Source organism: Pinus tabuliformis, chromosome 3_2, assembly GCF_031772625.1.
Source record: "Pinus tabuliformis cultivar Carrire ecotype Pingquan chromosome 3_2, CPIR1, whole genome shotgun sequence".
In the NCBI taxonomy this organism is placed as follows: domain Eukaryota; kingdom Viridiplantae; phylum Streptophyta; class Pinopsida; order Pinales; family Pinaceae; genus Pinus; species Pinus tabuliformis.
Window position 1 is genome coordinate 708,553,051 of NC_142302.1, and position 11,036 is coordinate 708,564,086.

Here is an 11,036-nt window from a genome sequence, read left to right on the forward strand (position 1 = left end):
TGGTGGTAGGTTAAAAGATTTAAGTTACATTCAACCTCGTTAAAAGATTTGCAAGTTACACTCAACTTCTTTGGATTTGTACTACTATGTTGTCTACTTTGATGCAACATATATATATATATATATATATATATATATATATATATATATATATATATATATATTAAATTCCATTCATTGATTACTAATTATTTGAATTGTTTTAAAAATATTTATATATTTTAAAAATTTGAAATTAAATATATAAGAGATAATCGTAAGCATTGTTATAATTAATAAAAAGTTTGCTTGACAATATAATATTGGGTGAATTAGAAGATATACTGTTAGGCAAGATTGTGATTTCTTATTATTTAAAATGAATTTTTAAAATGATTTTTAATATATAAATGATTCCAACACCATGAAAAACTTTTTCTATACTCAAATTTTACAAATTACACAAATCAAATTATAATTCTAAAAAATTTATGGTGAATTTAGGGTAAATTGACTAGGGAAAAAAATCTGAAAATCATGTCATGCAAAATAAGTTTAACTAGAATTAAAAATAACTGCTTTTTTAAATTTTTTTTTTTTAAATAATATAAAATTAAAACCACACCCGATTATTCTTGTTCAGTTAAATTTAATAGAAAAATCATATCATATATGAAACGGAATATAATAAAAAAAATTCAAAGTGCAAAAGCATAACATTATTAAAACAACAAATGAAAGTGGTCCTCCATTTACAAGTTGTCTGTCGTATGAAAGTGAAATTTATCCATTGACTTTGAGATCATAATTATATGTCGGCAATAGTGATGGCTTAATAATTTTATATTTAATTATGGTATAGATTTTTTTGTAGGTGTGTTTAGTGATTATCATTTTTTTTTTTACACTACAAGCCTTTTAAGCAAACTTCTAAAAGAGCTCCAGAAAGAGTGATTTGGTAAACTTTGATTATCTCCCAGGTTTAGTGTAAGTCTTACCAAATTTACTAATTACTTATAGCTAAGTTGAGATTACTAAAAATTGAGATAGATATTTTAGCAAAACTATAATAAGTTACCATAATACTTATAATCATTTAAAAGGCTAGGCTTTGTAAAAACATCAAGATAACGTTTACAAAAACAGAACTTGCCACCCATAGACCCGTAGAAAAAGTGTTTAGTGGACTTGTTAGTCCAAGATTATTACTGACGATGTAGTAGAAGAGTTGGCGTGAGGAGAGGCTTGAGCTAGAGCGTTGATGACCACTGGCACATCATGGTGTTCATTTGATTCAGTGTTTGAATCAAAGACAACATAACGTTCCATTCGAGACAGTCTGACCACTATATCATCTAAGTTATATCTTATATCCCACAGAATTCTCTTTATCTCCTCCTGGCCTGTAAACAACTTGTAGTTGTCTACTTGCTTGTCTCTGATAACCATGCTAAGAAGAGTTTCTAGTTGTCGATGATGGGTGATGGAGTGAAGGAAATGAAGCCTTCCCTTGTGGAAATTTTCCAGGTCTGGAACCCATTTGAGGTTGTTGCCTCCAATCTCCAAGCTTGAGAAATAAACACAATCCCCAAACTCTTTTTCCTCCGAATGGAATATTTCCTTCCATACCTCTAGCGAAGCTGCCTCAAAGAAATTGGCGACTGATTCCCATCCAAATAAGTGTCGTCCTCTCAACGAATATGACCCGGTAGTGCTACCCCTACAACTAGGAAGGTGTTGCCGCAAAGCCATATAGCCAATTGACCTACAATGCAAACAAAGAGAGAATGTGTTGCACTGACCTACTATGATGGACCAAGACACGGGATATCTAGATTCGCTACCAAAAGAGGTTGCAAACATTAAAAGAACAACAACATGAATAGAGTTATGTGGATTAGCTAAATGACTTTAAAACCCAGGACTTTTGTAGATAGGATATTTCCCGTAATCCCAACCTTTCATGACACTGTATATTAAAGGAGCCATACTATATATCTAGACACTGTATATTGAACAAATAACCAAACCATCTACCCTATTAAAACAAAGTGGAGAAGGTACTTGGGTATCACACTCCATAGACTAGGACTGAACAATTGAAAGAGGTTCCGACAGGGTCCAAGTTATGAGGAGTCGTCGAGGGTGAAATCACCACCAGCTCAAAAGTCAAACCATACCCTGAATTATGAAGGAAGACAACAAAGAACATTTTGCCCTCTTCTTAATGAGAAATGGAACTAGAGACCAAGGAGTGGATGAAAAGTTACATACCATACAACAAAGAGATGACCTGACCTTTACACGACTATGACACAAACATACTGTAAGAAGTTGAGTAAGATACAAGAGTAGTATACCTCCACACCAGTGGAAATATACCTTGCAGGCCGCAACCTTGACACAATTGTTTCGCCACCCTGAGTCCATGACCATGCAAATATAAGCCGAGGATGTGAGGGATGGAGTGTACAGACTGAGATAACAAACACAAACGCTCTTCATAGCGAGCCATATGTAATGTGTTAGCCCGTATTCCCTCCTTTCAAGACTTTCTCGCATTATTTTCTCATAAATTAGCTTACCTCGTAGGTCAAAGGTGATTGTGCTCCCAACCAATCCGCCATATAAGGGGCAACAACCAATTCGCCATACGAGGGGCAATCACACTGAGCATAGGCAAAAAGAATTTTACAGCCCGAAGAACTAATGTACATCACAAGACTACCTCCCACCTATGCCTACTTAAGTCGATACGACTTATTGAGGAGTGAAGAGGATTGGGCTCCCAAGTCTTGCCACGTGAAGGGCATGTGGCGCCAAGTGTGGAGCATAACTCTATCATCGAGGACCGCCATCGTGATTCACCAACGTATTTCCTACATGTTAGTAATTATGATATCCTTATTAAACTTCCACCATAAAAACATTTTATCGTTAAACCAAACGTCCGATGATACTTCCGTTATATCTTTCATTACGAAACTTTGTCATACAAACACCCCATCAAAAAAATGTGACTTTAAAATTAAGTTAATTACAAATTTTCACATTCATATTAATTAATAATCAAATTTACTTAATGACTTTAAATACACTAAATCATGACATGACATAAAAACTTAATTTTAGTATTTCTATTTTTAAACAATAAATCAGGCTAACAATAAACATTTTTAATTCAGACCAAATTTGATGCTACTCCTTTTCAAAAAGTAAAGACATGGATCATGAATGGAAATGGAAAAATTGATATGTAATTGGTAGGCAACGCATATTCTATTTATTACAATGCCATGTGGATTATGTAACTATGCGATTTCTAATAAGATGATCCATGAATTCCTATAACATGTTTTGGTATGATGTGAGACATGGCTGCTGAATAGCCAGGAAAGAGTGGTCATCATAAAGGGTAAAGTGCAGCCTCCCTTGGTTGGGGTGAGAATATCATATGAGTGCTTAAAAAGTGTGGAAATAATTTTATAAAATTCAAAAGCAACATTCTTTCATCGAATTTTTGACAAAATCAACCTTCTTTATCATGCTTTGACATAAAGAATTATATATTACAAATATGACATGGTCTGACATAAGGAATTATATATATGCAATAATCATATATCAGATATATAACATATATTTAAGAAAGTTTATAATTATATAATATTAAAAATAGCTTTTATATTGCGATGTTTAACTGTATGTTAAATTGTTAATTTTTTTTTTAAATTTTCAAAGTTAATAATATTATTATATCTATATCTATATATATATATATATATTTCTTTCAAATGGTTGTTTAATTTTATCAAATATAAATTTAATGATATAAAAAGTATGTAAGTTGATTTTTTCCCTTTTAAAATTAATAAATTTTAAAATTTAAACAATTATATATATTTTTAATAGTATAAAATTATGTAGGTGAAACATTTATAAATAATATGATAAATTCTAGTTATTTAACTATTGTTTTTTTTACAATTGATGATATTGTGGTGATAGTAGCAAGGGTGGAGCAGTTTGTGGTTTGCAATTTGGTTACTGATTCGGATGAGCAGCAGGAAGTGTCGATAGTTATTAATTCTCTCACTAGGAATTCTCCACAGGCAAACTCCTCTCCTCTTTCTCTTGTCATCATTTCTTATTAATGGTCTTTGATGTTTTATGCACTTGTCTCTATAGTTGAGCATTCATTGTTTTTTTGCACTAGTCCTTACAGTGGGTTGACGACATGGCACTCTGGAACATAGTTTGATTTTGAATCGCACTCTTTATAGCACTTTGGATGTAGTCGACATGTAGGAGGTTTTCCTTTGCTTTGATTATGTATAAACCTCCATTTTTTCTTTCTGTAGGATGATATAACACTTGGAGGCTTAGTTTCAGTACCCTCATCTCAACATTGTTGTTTTCCTTAGTTCTGTAAACGTTTTGGGCATCAGTGGGCAAGTATGACAAGCATACATGGGTCATGCTCTCTCTGTGATAGTTAAAACCTTGTATCATGGATTTCACTGATAAAATGGTGCTATTTTTGGTTACCCCTTGTTACATGTATGAAGCATGAACAATTATCAATGTACCATCTTTTATTAATATTGGAAAACAATTGAGAAAACTTACAAATAAAATAAAAAATTTGTCCGTTCACTATCATGGTGAGTGAGAACAATTCTTATTATGTTGAAGTGAAAATATATATGGATGTTTAAAATATGTATGGGGTTGGTTATGAAATTAATAATTTTTTAATTAAACTTTTTATATATATATAGATTTTAATTTTTTAATTTTGTTTATATTATTGGCTTTTTAGGATTTTTTTTATAATACAATCAAAATTCAAAACTTATGATTCAAAATTTATGGTTTCTTAAACTACATAAGAGTCTTACCAGTCAAACATTAACTAGCAAAAAGAAAAACTCTTATTTCTCCATTACCGTCTTTCGATGTACAAGAAATCCCTGAAAACTATATTTTTCTCCAATACCCTCTTACCATGTACATGAGATCCCTTAAAGCTATATTTTGTAAACTTGAATTCCTAATAAGAACATATCATAAGTCCAATGACAAGAAAGAATCCCTAAGATTTAAACTGAGTTCAATGTTATTGAATTTGATAAGGAAACTTAAATTTCATAAACATATTAATTTTGGTTTTAAACTTCCATTTCTTTGTTGATAAGATAAAACACATATTTTGTTTATATTGTTAAAAAATATTATATAGGTTTGAACAATTTATTATCACTACTCCATAGAGGGCGGTGATTTGAAATATTAAATCTTTATAATATAACTTATCTAATTAAGATTTCCACTTACCAAATAATTTAGAAGTTTTGAATCTTTCAACAATAAGTGTTTCATAATATTATTGCAAATTATTAATAAAGATGACCTATAATCAATGATTCAACTTTGCTCCATACCCATTAAATACACCAATTCTACTTATATAATTAACATTTCCACTTACCAGATAATTTAAAATTTAAAAGTTTTGATTCTTTCAACAATAAATAAATTTAAGTGTTTCACAATATTATTGCAAATTCTTATATATAATAAGATTGAACTATAATCAATAATTAATTTTGCTCCATACCCATTAAATACACCAAATCCACTTATATAATTAATATTCCCGCTTACCAAATAATTTAAAAGTTTCAATTTATTTATTTATTTTTATTTATTTTTAACAAAGTTGGTTACTGGATAACTATTCAAAAAAAAAGGAAAAGATGGAGACATGCTCCCATTACATCAAGCCAAAATGGGAGAAGGCATCCTGGAAGAGAAACAAAGGGAAAACAGTCCCTATCTTCCAAGCTCTTCCCCTTTTGTTACTGAGGTTACTAATTGCACTATCCTTAAAAATACTTACATATTGATTCAACAACAATTTACACCTACATAACATAAAAGACTAGTAGTGGTAAGACTTTGCAGAAAAGAGAAGAATGAGGCGATTACAATTAATGTTTGTTGACTGAGGGATCCTAATGGGGCAGAGTCCAATTCTTGTTGCTTTGAGCATTAGATTTTTCTCCTGTCTGATTAATAAGTAAATTCTTCAGATAATTGATCATTTCCTCCAAATGCCTACACTTTTGTTTTAGCACAGACATTTCTTTCCACTGCTCTCCCATTTGTCTCTTTAGGAAGGAATTCTCAGATTTTGCTTCAAATTTGTAGTCTTTGATCGTTTCTCAAACCTGCTCATTCATGAATGATGCAAGTCTACCCTGCAAAACCCAGAATCTTCCCATTCTCATGCGTATAGAAATGCACCTCAAATAAGTTCCCAAATAAAAGTTCAATCTCTGGTAATTTGCACACACCTCAATTGCGGAAGCTCCTCAATTAACAGTCATAAACTCAACAATCTTCATTATGGTACTCATTCTGTACCAATTTTCCCCAACGTTGAATTGTGACTTACCATTCATCCATCATCGAATTGACAGCTCTTTCTCTGTGCCCTTGACTCCTTATGTAGGAATTTTAACACAAATTAGCATCGATTTATGTAAATCGATCTGTCTTCATCCGTCGAACTTGCCACTTCTGCAAAACATGATTCCGGCAATTATATAATTTGACCTCTGCATTATCACGTTTGGCAATAAATACAATTGACATCAATTTCAGTTCCCACATGGATTTAAACATTGCGTTATCACATTACAACTTGTCAACTTGTTTGATCGAACACCTCATTCGATGGCACATCCAGCTACTCCTTCGATTAAGCTAGCGCTGCTCCATTACCCTGTTCTACGTGTCAATGATTCAATCTCAAGCCAAAACTTAACTTATCAAACTAGATTTAAAACGTTGTTCAACTTTTAACAAAGTTAACACATTCCACATCAATTTTCCATCATTCGATTTCCAGATCTACATTCAACTTAATAATGTGGTCAACAACCAACCAAATTCAATCCAACAGGAACAAAATTCTGCCAGTTCACCACGAAATCAGAACTATCTTTGGTTCTTCTTCACACAGTTCTTTAATTCATAAATTCGGTCTTAAAATTTTTCTAACAAATGTATTAGGAAATTCGACTTCCCAGTTACAGAAATTTAAACACCCAATTTCTAAATCCACCAATAAAGCTCTAAAACACACTTATCATATTAATAATGAAAATACTTACAAACTTTTCTTCCTGACCAGATATTCAACATTCATGGCCTTCCAATTGCCTGGAGGCTTATAACTTTGGTTGTCCAAGCCTCACCTCTCCTCTCTCCCCTTTTTTTTTCCAGAAAGAAGTTATACATAAGTCATAGCTAACTACTTCTTTCCGCACATGAAAGAATTAGTTATTCAGTTATAACTCAATCTTTATCATCATTTAACTAAACTAGACCACTTTTAACTACCTAGCCTTATTGAAATTAACACAAATTTAACAACTAAGTCTTCCTCAAGTCTTGCATTTAGCCACAACATGTGACCACCCCGTCACATTGCTAGCTCGGACTAGATGCTCCTGCATCAGACTCTCACGGTTGAAAACATTCATGATCTCCTGATCATGTGCTTTCAAAAAGGAATGAAGAAAAAAAAATTCCTCCTGGATCCCAGACTTTGTCCTGGAGTTGTCCATATGCTCTGCTCCTCCATTTAGGCAGCATGTCAGTTGCTTCCTGCTTCATCTTCCTTCTCTGGTCACAATAGTTTGGAGCTGAAAACACTGTAATAAGTTTTTCGTGGTGTTCAATTTCATAATCTTCCTCTTTAACTTCATGAGACCTGACCACTTGCACAAGATTGTTTTCTTGGAAAAATGTTTTGGTCACATCTTCTCCAAAAGACAAACCAACATGTCGTTTTCTGGGTCCATGCCCTTTATGGAGCTGTGGATCACTCCAAAATATTTCACACATCAGACCCTCTTCAGGTGGTTCTCAAAACCGAACAATGTCTTTGATATCATCCAAATTTATACCATCAACACTAAAAAGACTATCACAGACAACAAAAATCTTGTCATTGAGGACATGAGCCAAAGGCAGGCAGCAAAACACTTCAGCGAAAAGATCAACCATGTTTTCACTGTACTTGGACTTGACTTCGCCCTCAAAACTATAAATCTGGTTCATACTCCCGCTTTCACGATTTCCTCTTGCGAGATAAAGTTCAGTTGGACACATACACTTGAATACGAATAGCACAAGTATAACTTCAACTGAAAATGATCCTCGATCAACAAAATTACCATTAAAAAAATAAGGATTGTCCTCCGAAGGAAGCCTACTAACCTCCAAGATGTTAAAAAGGTCATAATACTGACCATGGATGTCATCACAAATAGTAAATTGCTTTCCATTCGGAATATCGATGTCAACCAGCGATGGCATCGCCTCCAGAAAATCCTTTACTTGCAGTAATATTTGAAGTGCACACCTTCTGCGTATGTTTTCCAGATTCTTGAAGTCTTCCATCACTTTCTTTATAAATTCCAATGTTATATTTTCTCCTTCTATTCCATGCTGTCACTCCACCTTTATTAAATGAAAATCATTGGGTTCAACAATAGAATGATTCACAAGATCATTCACTGAGATGGCCTCAATAAATTTAACTTTTTTGACTACTGTTTCGGTCTCTTCAAGATTTTGGGTGGCATCAGGACCATTTGGACAAATTCTTTTAAGTTGCTGAAAATCGTTTAGTAATTGATTGATCACCTTTTCTGATGCTGCCAGCCTTTGCCTTCTGGTCTGCTTCAACATCAGTTTCTTTATGTTCTCTATTTCTATTTCCAGTCGATCTTCTTGCCGGTCTTATTCATTAATTCTTCCTTCCTGCTCTACCTGGTTGCTGTTGTCCAGCTGCATCTTCCTTTGTCTCACACATCTACACTGTGTGTCTCCTTTCAACAGAGTTTCAACTTGCTATTCTGGACTTTTTTCTTTCATCAACACTTCAGTGTGTTGATTTAACTCCTTCAAAGAGTTTTCAAATTTTTTCCCTGCATCATCTATTTTAATAAGGCTTCCTTGCCCAGGTTCACAGTTGTGAACTTCCTCCCCTGCTTCTGCTTCTTTTACTGCAAACTTCTTGCAGTCTTCATCAGGTACTGGTGCTTTTAGCCATTTCTCCAGCAACTCTAGCTCCTTCTCCCATACATTAGCTTCTTGATGAGCGCTGCTTTCTTTTCCTCCTTGATCCTGTTGCTGACTTCTTGTCATTGCCAACGCTTCTTCCTTTTCTTCACCTTTTTCTAGGTGAACCTCTGCTTCATGTCGTCTTCTTTGAGGTACGTTTTTCAGGTTGATCAACTCAACATCTCCCACGGCTGACTCAATCGTGCCTATCATCATGACAGCATGATGATCTTCTGCTAAGTTTTCAGAAATCATGGTCTTTTCTTCATGAACTTCTTTGACAATCTTTGTTGGCTGTCCCTTTTCACCATTATATGTTATTTTCACTAATATCTTTGGGTTCCCGTCTTCTATGCAATTTTCTCTTCCAGGAATGTCAGCTACATTCCACGCGGGTGTTGCTGAATCACTTGAAAACAATGTTGAGGAGCCATTGGGCGGAGAGGAACAATAGCCAGGACCACGTGCTTCCTGCCAAGAAACGTCTCTACCAACTATGGGCAACCCTCTATCACCATGAAGACAAGATGTCAGAAACTTAACCCTTCCTCCAATTGATTTTATGTCTCCGCCTGCTAACTTTTCAAGGGAACCGGCTTGATACACATCCCAAACCATGGGAGCAGAACAAGGTTGATCCCTACCTTTGATTGTATTTCTGCCAGGTCTCTGTTGGCCAACAAATAGAAAATTAAACGTTGATTTGTCTTCCCCTGCCTGTCGCACCGATACTTCCACATCATTTAAACCCTCTTGGACCTCTTCTGTCTCTCTCAGGCTACTCCTGGAAAGTTGCACATCCTCTACAGAATATTTTTTAGTTGTTACATCTTGAATTAACGAATTCTTTTCTACTGATAAAATACTCTTCCTGATGCTCATCTGGCCTTCTTGCATACCTGAACTTCCTTCGAGCGGCAACATCGTAGCCAAGATTGCTGACAAGGGCGTATGCAACAAACAGTCATCAAGCTGTTGTGGAACATCAATTATTTTATTTGCGTCTTTCCCATCAGTTTTACCTTCTGTCACTAATTCAACCTGTTTCTCTGAATTTCTTTCTAGTCTTCCTGTCAACATTTTAGTATGCTGATGCAAGTTCTCTTCTGAACTTTTGAGATCCTCATACGATCTCACCTCTTCCTCATCATCATCCAGAGATATTCCTTCCTCTGGCTTGCAGATAACTTCATCTGTTTCATCTGCTTCCCCTACTTCTTCAAGCATTTTCCTCTGAACAAATTTGCCTGCGGCATCTTCCATTATCTTTGTCTTCATCCTCTCTTCTTGAGCTCCTCTCTCTACTGCAACAGCTTCAAGTACAAATGCATCGCTGCTTTCTTCTTCCGAGTATTTATCTCCTGAAAGATTCTTCTCCATACTTGTGACAGCTTCACAAGATTGTGCATCCTCCTCAGTAAAACCTGTAATCACATCACAATTGTCAGCTATAAAAACACAAGATTTTACATCATCCAGTTGATCTGGATCTGCCCAATAACCCAAGAAATCATCAATGATCTCCTCCTCTGTTTCACCAATGGAAACCTCCACTTTCAACTCAGCTGCTCTGAGTTCTTCACGACTCAACTGTATACTCATCATCTGCTCGAGCTTCCTCAGCTCTTCTGTTAACTGCATGTTTATCTGTTGATCTCTTTTCTGTTGTAGCCTCTGCCACTTCACTCTCTTCCTCATATTTCAACCATGTCTCTAGTCTCTCATATTTTCCCGTAACAATTCCATCAATAACTCAAGATGAACCGCGATCTCAGCTTTTCCTTTCTCATACTCTTCATCAGTCAACTGCTGCCTTATGCCACTTACCTTGGCATCTTCTTTCTCCCTCTTTCTACTGTGGCCTCTTTCTGAACCCCTGCTCTCTCCTTTATGACTTTCAGTAGTCATCTCCTTCG

General features: G+C 34.7%; 1 pseudogene; it reads right to left on the reverse strand.

Annotated features, from left to right (window-relative positions):
* Window positions 1–8,745, reverse strand: part of LOC149182614 (serine/threonine-protein phosphatase 5-like) — a 164,577-nt pseudogene extending 155,832 nt beyond the window's left edge.
* Window positions 8,746–11,036: the final 2,291 nt, after the last annotated feature.